Genomic DNA, 9,950 nt, shown 5'->3' with positions numbered 1-9,950 from the left:
TCTTACTTACCGAAGTAATACTCTTTTTTTAAGTCAGGTGTTCTTTCTGTTTTGAAGTCTCTGAAGACATGTACAAATAGAAATATTAGAGGGTTCTTTTAGAGTGAAGCCTGGTCATTAATCTCTTTCTCCTTTCATCTCTGTCACTAGATATTTGTATTAAAATAGATGTACTTAGACTGTATCAGGAGAATAAGAAGCTGTGTGCAAGATCTTTCATTTTTTAATGGTTTAAGGTTAAAAGAAAATGTCCCCCATGCTTCAAAACATTCTTTGTCTTCTAAGGATGCCTGCAGAGGAATGAGGTTTTGTGGGACTTTGTTTAGTTTCTTGAAAATGTTTAATTGCATGAGTGGCTGTTGCCTGGAAAGGCCACTTGCTTACTTTGGATCCTTCCACCACAAGAGAAAGTTTGCCCCTCTGGAGGAAGGACTGGTCAGTAGCTCTGGCTGTAGTGTGGTGGACACTACAAAAACAGCTGTACCTTGTCTCTCCTTATGGCCCAAAGTGTCTTGGATGTTATTCTATATTGTGGCACAATGTTAGGAAGGGTGGTCAGTAACTTTTCAGTGCTGTCCAGAGCCTGCGGAATGTCTTACCAGACTGGAAAGGTGGCCTTGAGACTGCTGAGGAGAATATGAACCTGTTACTCTCGTCTTCTGCTGTAGCCTCTAATTATGAGCATGAAGGTGATAAAGGACTATGTGTTGTAACTTTCTGGATACCTACTTCAATTTCTTTGTGCTTCAGTTTAGAAAGTGGCTAAAATGGGCCACCATAGTCCGTTTGCTTCCAAAGAAGTAAATAAATTACTCATACACATCTGTACATTCATGCATATAGTTTACTTATGTATACACAACCGTGTAAATTGCCTTGTGAGTCTTCTCTCAAGCTCAGCAACCAGTTAAAATAGACCTGATCTTTAGACAGGCAAAGAACAGTCTATGATCTTTAAGTACACTTTCCAGGGGTTTTAGTCTACAATTTAATGAAAAAAAATGCATAAATTTAAACCCCTTGTATGATAAAATAGTTACCCACAACCTTGCCCTTCTTTGCTTGCTTTCTCTTACTTGGTTTTAGGGGATGGAGCAAATGAGGTGTTTGGTTAAAATTCCGCTCATTTAGGCTGTGTTCATTTAACCCTTCATTGGACACCAAATGGACTGCTTCCTGGGGATGTGCCCATGCACATCCCTTGAAAAAGTTAGAAAGGCATGGTACATCAGGGGTGGGGGAGAGTATCTACAATTTCCAAGCATGCAAAAGCTTTTACCAAAAGAAGGCTGAAGTTTCTTCTGTTTCAGCTCCTTTCAATGCCACTGAAACAGTGATGCAGTGGCATATTGAAAAGCTTGGTTTTGAACTCAGCAATTTGCTGTTTAGCTTAAGTAGGTCAAAGTGAGCAAATACTAGAGTGAGTCAAAGGTGGGTAAACTCTATTTACTTGCATTCAACCAGGACTGAGAATGACATGAACCATTCCTAATTTGCTTAGACCAATAACATGGTGAAGCATGTTCCAGAAGATATTTCAACTTTATTTTTTAATGGACTAGATTTCACCTCATTTGAAATACATGTTCTATTGAGCCTAGGGTGGAACTTAAGCTCCCCAGTTCTACATAACAGTCTGCAGCTGCATTTAGAAATCTAGTGAGTTTATAAGTAGTAGTGATTAAAATTTGCTGTCTGAGATAGTTAGCTCAGCATTGCTCTAATCTATAGTTTTATTAGAAAGATTTAAATATGACAGCATTGTCATTAAATTTTGTTGGCTTGTAAAAAAAATCTGCATATTTCTAGACATAATTTGCAAGAATATCCATTGCATTAATAATGCAAATTTTAATTACTTGTTATAAAATTGATGTTACCCCTCCAAGCTACATTATTGTACAGGCTTCCTCCAGAGTAAGATTATTTGGGTAACGGTCTCCTGAGAATCTCAGGTTTTGTGTTGTGTCAAATTTTTTGCAGCTATGTGGCTTACAAACTCATTTTTTTGCACAGCAAGGGTGAAAAATAATCTTGACTGGCTTATTAGTAATCTTGTTTAGACACCTGTACAAATCTTATTGTTTGGAAGAATGATTTGGCTTATGTGTGTTAATAAGACTAGAAATACATTTCTCAACCATTATATATTGACAAACGTTTCAGTCTCCCTCTCCTTTTCTCATTAAATGTATAAGAAACATGTCTGTGTATATATTAACTAAGCATAAGAACTGTGAAAACCTTGCTGGTATTTTTAGAATTTTTTAGTCTGAACTTTCTTATGGCATTCTCAAATCAACAGTATAAAAATCTGTGAGAAAAATTAGAATTAAGCTACATTCTGAAGGGAATAATGGCTATTTTTAAAGGCATCTAACATGGTAATATCTTGGAGCTTCTCTTATTAGTCTAAAAATATTTCATAGTGAAAGTGCAATAATAAAACTTACTGAAAACAAATCTTGTTCTTGTTCTTGAGTCACTAGGCTTGCCAAGCTTCAAATTTATTTTTTTTTAAAGGCAGATCGTATTCTTCAACTTCCATTATTCTTAAGGGAATATAACACTTTAAAGTGATATTAGATGTTTGAAACCAACAACAATACAGTTTCTGTTTGGAATATCATTATAGTAGATGCCCATTAGTAGATTTTCACCCATTTCTTGGCTGGCAAAGTGGCATTTAGTGATGGCATGAGCATACTGTTGGGAATATTGCTCTGCAGACAGGAAATGGACCTGCTTTGGGTTTTGAGTATATGATAGGTTTAAAAAAAATAATAATCTTATTAACATTAAAAAATGCTTTCTGTCAGGAAATACCCCATTGTATCCCCAAAGACTGAAATGAAAGCAAACCCGAATTGGTTGAATTTCTTGCAGAACACAGACACCACATTTCTACCATTTCTATGAATTATGCTTGAGCACTTGATTACAGCGTTTTGATCTGCCCTTCATGTTCACTCCAGTCTTTACTGTTTGAGAAAAAAAACCCCAAAACCAGCTTAAGGTTTATCACACTAATGGTAGAAATGTCATGCAAAAAATAATTGTAAATAAAAACTTTATTGTAATATATTTCTGCAGCCAAATTATTCATGATTTTGAGATTTACATTTTAGAATGTAATTATTTCTGATGGAATGTAGGGTATTCATTATGTCTTTATTGTATGTAAATAATTCCAAGAATGTTGAGTTTGTGATGGAAACATTTTTAGAAGTTTAGAGTTTATTTTATTTGATATCTATAAATTTGTGTAAGGTTATTTTTAATGTGAACACACTCACCAAATAAATTTTCTGAAAATTATTGCTCAGTCTTTATTTAAAAACTACCTCCAAAAGAATACAGAGTTGTCTATTTGTTACAAGAATCCAGAAGAATACAGTAATTTGCTGTAGGGGTATGCAGTGTGATTTCCCAGAATCTGTTAATCTTATTTATATTATATATGTCCAGAGGTACTTCAGCTAACTATATCTAAATTTATTGTACCTCATATTTTCTCACTGTGTTTATCCTCCCAACAACTCTTTCAAGTTGTCAGTGGCTGTATGTTTTAATGTGCCCAGGGTATTATGAGAAGGATATCAACTTCAGTCTTCCACCAGCTCAGGGGCCATTCCTACCACTTCAACAGCTCTTGGAATTAACATGACAGGAACTTGCTTGGAGGAAAGCAAGAGTGTTGGTATCAACATTTCCTGTGCCTGGAAATGTTGGAGCTCAAAGACAACATGGTTTCCAGTATGCTGCCCTGTAGCTCTAATAGCAAAAACAAGAGGTAGAGGAAGAGCTTTAGGTGATGGAATGAGCTTTCACTGGTAATCTAAATGAGGCTTTTGAAGAAAGGTCTCTGTTGCTGGCCTTCAAAGGTCACTTCACTGGCAACACAATTAGTGCAATATGGAGCTTGGTCAAAAATTCAATGCAAATGCAATCAATACTGTAATGATATAATAATACATAAAAAGAAAGCAGAACTGAACAATCTGTTTGAGAAATTCCATTTTAAAGAAGCCATAGATATCTGTAGTTTATCTTTTGCATGGTGGAAACTTTTATTCTGTTTGTCTGTCTAGTCTTTAAAAGTGCCAGACATATCATCATATCATTGCAGTGAGGTAATATGAGATAATAATGATTTTCCTACTAGTGATTTAATGAAACATTTGCTGGAAAATTGTCAAATCTCCATTTAACATGAACTACTGAAATATGCAAACCTTAGAAACTTGGAACTACAAAGTTTTCTTATTAGGAGGATATTGATTTAACCTAATTCAGTTTAATTTATTTATAATATTTTAAAACTTGAAAGTGATGAGTTTAGAAGAGTACTAAGTACTGCTCAGCAGTCAAAATACAGGGTTTTTTTAAGGCAGACCTACTAATGTCACTTACTATTCATGACCTTAAGCTTCTGCTTCACTGTGCTATTTTTAGGGCTTTTCGTTTTTCTTTTAGTGCTATGGGTTTTTAGAGCATGAGAGTATATTATGACAGACTTTATTTTTATCAAGGCAATAAAATAGTGTGGTAAAAAGCTGTTTAATGCTGTTATAGTCAGGGAACTAATATTGAGAGAAATTATGTGACTGGATGGCTAAACTGTTCTAAATAAAATTATGCCTCAGCTTCTCTGCAAACAGTCACAGAATCACAGGATGTTAAGGGTTGGAAGGGACCTCTGGACATCATCAAGTCCAACTCCCCTGCCAGAGCAGGACCCCCGCAGAATCCAGGACAGGTCATTCAGAAATATATCCAGATGGGTCTTGAAAGTCTCCAGAGAAGGAGACTCCACAGCCTCCCTGAGCAGCCAGTTCCAGTGCTCTCTAACTGTTACAGTAAAGAAGTTCTTCCTCATGTTGAGGTGGAACTTCCTGTGCTCTAGCTTGCATCCATTGCCCTTTGTCCTACCACAGGTGTTCCAGTCCCTTAATTGTCCTCATAGCCCTCTGTGGGACCCTCTCAAGTAAGTCACTGACCTTCTTGAACACAGGAGCACAGAACTGGACACAGGTGAGGTCTCACTAGGGCAAAGTAGAGGGAGGGGGAGGAGAACCTCCTTCAACCTGCTGGACACACTCTTCTTAATGCACCCCAGGATACCATTGGCCTTCTTGCCCACAAAGGCACATTGCTGTACCATGAATAACTTGTTGTCCACCAGGACTCCCAGGTCCTTCTCCACGAAGCTTCTTTCTAGCAGTTCAGCTCCTAATCTGTACTGGTGCATGTTGTTATTCCTTCCCAGGTGCAGGACTTTATACCTCTTCTTATTGAACCTCTTCAGGTTCCCCTTTGGCCAGCTCCCCAGCCTGTCCAAATCTTATTTTTGCTCAATGCCTGCACAGCCTACAGGTGAATCAGCCAATCCTCCCAGTTTTGTATCATCAGCAAACTTGCTGAGGATACACTCTATCCCTCATCCAGGTGGTTGATAAAGGTGTGAACAGAGCTGGACCCAGCACTGATGCCTGGGGAACTCGACTAGTTACAGGTCTCCAGATGGACTTTGCACCATTAATCACTACCCTCTGGGTTCTATTGTTTAGCCAGTTCTCAATCCATCCCACTGTCCATTCTTCTACCCCACACTTCCTGAGCTTGCTCACAAGGATGTTATGGGTGACTGTGTCAAAAGCCTTGCCAAGGTCAAGGTAGACTACATCCACTGGTCTCCCTGCATCTATCCTTTAGTCGCAACATCACAGAAGGCTATCAGGTTAGTCAGATATGATTTCCCTTTGGTAGATCCACGCTGGCTCCTCCTGATAACCTTCTTCTCTTCTGTGTGCTTAGAGATGATCTCCAGAATGAGCTACTCCATCATTTTTCCGGGAATGGAGGTGAGGCTGGCTGGTCTATAGTTTTCTGGATCTTCCTTTTTGAAGACCGGAGTGACATTGGCTTTTCTCCAGTCCTCTGGCACCTATGCTGTTTGCCATGATCTTTTGAAAATGATGGAGAGTGGTAGGGCAGTAACATGAGCCAGCTCTCCCAACATTTGTAGATGCATCCCATCAGGGCCCATGGATTTGTGTATATTCAGTTTACCCAACTTATTGATCTCTAATCCAATCCTCATTGACCAGTGCAGAGTCATCCTTCCTCTAGACCTTCTTTCTTACATCCAGGGTCTGGGATTCATGAGGGCTGGTTTTAGGAGCAAAGACTGAAGCAAAGAAGGTATCCAATAAGTCTGAACAATGTGAAAATATGCAGCTCTTGATGGCTTGAATTTGGACTTTTACAGGTATGGTCTGCTTCAGTGTCCTTGGCTGAGTTTTCTGAATTTTAATTGAGATCATGATCAGGCCTCAGGTGTTGCTTTTGGCTCATATAGGGGAAGGGTAGTAACTTACAAAGACCAGCAAGTAATACATTAATAAGTAAATGCTGGCAAATATGTATCATTCCTGCAGTAGCTGACTAGAAAGGAAGTCAGATCAATGCTTTGTTTACACATCTTAAACTTCATTGTATTTGCTTTATTAATAATAGAGATGCACATTCAGATGAGCAGATGGGATTGCAATAGTATCTTCACATAGCAATAGGAAACACTATTTATTGGAATATCCCTTCTATTTACGGATCACACCTGTGTCATTCTAATATAAAGATTTTATAATTTTTTATTTGGTTCTTTAGAAAATTATATGTTAAAAGATGTGATGGTAAACTCCAAATCACAACTGGGAAGATCCAATAGTTTTTAGAGCATGGGCATGTCTTAAACTTTCAATTTTTGGTGTTTAGGATATTTTTTTTATATTAGGTATATTGTGCATATATAAATGAGATTTTGTCATTCAGTGCCCAGTTAAGGAAATTTACATCCAGATCTTTTAGATGGCATTGGAAAATGTTGACAATCAGATGAGAAAGTACGATATGAAATGTGGCTTTACAGAATTACTTTGGTAAAGTCCCTTCCATGTCTGATTGAGCAGAGTACTAAAGCTGGCTTGACTGAGGATGCTGGCTGCCTAGCAAAACTGTTTATCTGAAACTCTCCCTTTCTTCCCCTGCAAGAGCTGCAGAACGAAGAGCCAGCCTTTCCCAAACATGATACCCAAATAAGCTTAGCACCACAGGTTGCTGAGATAGATTTGAAAATGTGCTTAAGCAAAGTCTATGGAGATTTTTAGCTTTGTGGAGAGATCTCTCTAACAGATGTGTCAGAGCCTCAGCAGCTCAGAACTGCCATTTGCAGTTTGACACTGTGTTTTCAACTGAGACTCTCTTAATGGAGGACTTTCGTTTTAAATTGGGGCCTTTAGATCATCTGGAAGAAAATGGCAATTTTTTACTTCTTTCTTCTTATTATTTTAGGAAAATAGATTTCATCCAAACACTATACTTCAACTTTTACATAGATGAATCTCCCTCTCTGGAGAAGACCTGAAGGCAGAGAATTGCCTACAGAAATCACTTTGAGGTCAGAGTCCTGGAACTACAGTTACCTTTTTCGTAATAAGTGGAAATATATAATGTCCCACTGGGCATCCTGATAGCCTGAGGAGATACAGATTAATTAATTGCTCAATAGCAATATGCACAGAGCTTCCTTGCTTTATGCCTCTGGTAGTCATATGCACCTACGTTTGCAATTTGGGAGTATGAGGAAGAGCCAGAGTTTGAATTTTTTTAGTGCCTGCCAGATGGCCATGCAAGTGAAAGCTTTTTTATGTTACATAAGCCAATAGCTACCTGCTTTGATAGCTACCCTTGCAACATAGCTCTGCATCAGACCTTTTTGTTTTTTACTTAGGTATTAATAGAGGAAGTAGTGTGTGATAGTTCCTCTAGAGCTACTTCTCATTTGTAGGCTGATCTCTGCTAAACCAGAATAATGATTTGGTCAGTAGTTTGGGGTTAGAGACAATAATGCATGTGAACAAATACCTGTACATCAAATCTTTCACAGTCTCCGCCCAGCTAAAACTGCAGCAGTCCATTCACACTGCCAGTAGTGTTGAAGGATAACATAGTTTGTACATAAAGCTTTGTCAGTATGTTTGCAAATTAGTAGATAAAAATGCATTAAAAATGGATACAGCCTAAAAAGTATTAGTCTTTTACTTACGGTAACATAACCTGTATTCCTTCTAAAAACTGTGAAGATGTTTTCCAAAAATCCCCCAAACGAATTTTATTGCATCAGGCTAAACCTTAAACATCAAATCAGTTAAAATGCTGTCTGTGAGTAAAATGTACTGTGCCAAAAAAAAAAAAAAAGGTCTATATAGAGCCCTCACTTGGAAGTGATGAGCTCTCTCTAATAAACTAAGAATCCTGTGGTTAATTTATTCAATTTTCTTCTCCATGGACTGTAAGTATGGGTAGGGGTAGCTTGGTGATTTCAATTAGTTTTTTACTTGCCTCTTGCAAAGCCAAATTGGGCCAGAGTCTGACTTGCCATTTATTTTTCTTTCACCTTACAGTAAACAACTGTGTTCCAAGATTGAAAAAGATATTTTACTTCATTTTGTCTTGGAAATGGGGAAGAGGTGAGGAAGTTGTCAGAAATCATAGAGCTATTGTGATATAGGGCTTCCAGCCTTGCGGTTTTTAGACGTTCTGAACGCTGTAAAGTAGGGAAGTCCAGAGAGCCAATGATGCAGTGACTTAGAAATAACCCAAACCAAACCCTTTCTTACTTGGCTTAGTGTGTCTCAGGTGATTGTCTTGAGCTGCTGAGTCACTCACTGATGCTGTGCTCCACAGGGTGCTTACCTTGCATATAAATATTTCAATCTGCATCCAGCTGCAGAGTCCGTTATTTGGGAGATGCCTGAAGGGGTCCTCTTTCTTATCCCCAGTGATTATCTTCTGAAATGCACAAAGTTGTTTTTTTCTTTTCTATTGCAGAATTTTTTAAGCTGGTGCTGTTGCAGAGAATATCTCCTTAAATCCTTTATGCAAAAGGTTTTGTATACTTAAGAAAAAAGTCTAGTTTGATATTAAAAACAATGCACAGCCTTCCTGGACAATTATTTTTACAGTTCACAGCCTAACAAGGGACCTTCCAGCACATATGATGTTTTCATTTTTCTCCATTTTCAGGAGACTTGCATCAATCTCCTATTGTGTTGCAAGAGAATAAATGCAGTTTGCTTTCCTCTGTTCAGGAAAAAAACCCCAAAGCACAGTGATGGAAAGATGGGAGGAAATGTCATAATACAGATTTATGTATGAAATAAAAGCACCTCCTGTCTCGATTTCAAATAGGAACACCTGCTGATAGCTCAGATTGTGTCCTACATCACTTTGCTTTTGATGCATAAAAATGGAAAAAATTCATATGTTCATTCTTCTATGTTCTATTCTTCTTAAAAAGTTTTATTAGCGTTAATGATGAGTTTCTCAGAATTTGGGAAAGATTTGCTTATGACTGTAAGAAGGTGCTGGGATGTCTACTCAAAGTTGACTTTCAAGATAAGGGGACGGTTGATACCAGCCCACTATTAACATTGTGTTATTGGTTTGGGTTTGGTTTGGTTGGCTTTTTTTTTCAAAAAATGAAATTTTCTAGGGAGACGATTTTAATATATTTAATCGCTTTCTGAGAATTCTGTACAGCTGAAACCCTTGGATTCAGTCTGCCTTTTTTTCATATATATATTTTTTTTGTAAAGAAAGTTGAAGAATAAACAATATAGCTCTATGTGCTATACACAGTTGATAATTATAGACTAGTGTGTCACATTGGAAGAATATCTTATTGGGAACTTTTATGAATCACTCTGACTGCATCTCTAGTAAATGACTGGTACAGGGTAGATTCCCCAGGAGAGGAGAGGGCTTGGGATATCTCAGCACTCACCTTTTGTTGGATGCTTGGCATCAAGTGATATAGCCAGTGCTAATGTAAACTTCAGGGACTATATTAGATCTTGGGTTTACCATTTGAGTTTGTTACATGTTAC

This window comes from Chaetura pelagica, unplaced genomic scaffold (genome assembly GCF_000747805.2).
Source record: "Chaetura pelagica isolate M959 unplaced genomic scaffold, ChaPel_1.0 scaffold82, whole genome shotgun sequence".
Lineage (NCBI taxonomy): Eukaryota > Metazoa > Chordata > Aves > Apodiformes > Apodidae > Chaetura > Chaetura pelagica.
Note: the sequence above shows the minus strand (reverse complement) of the source record.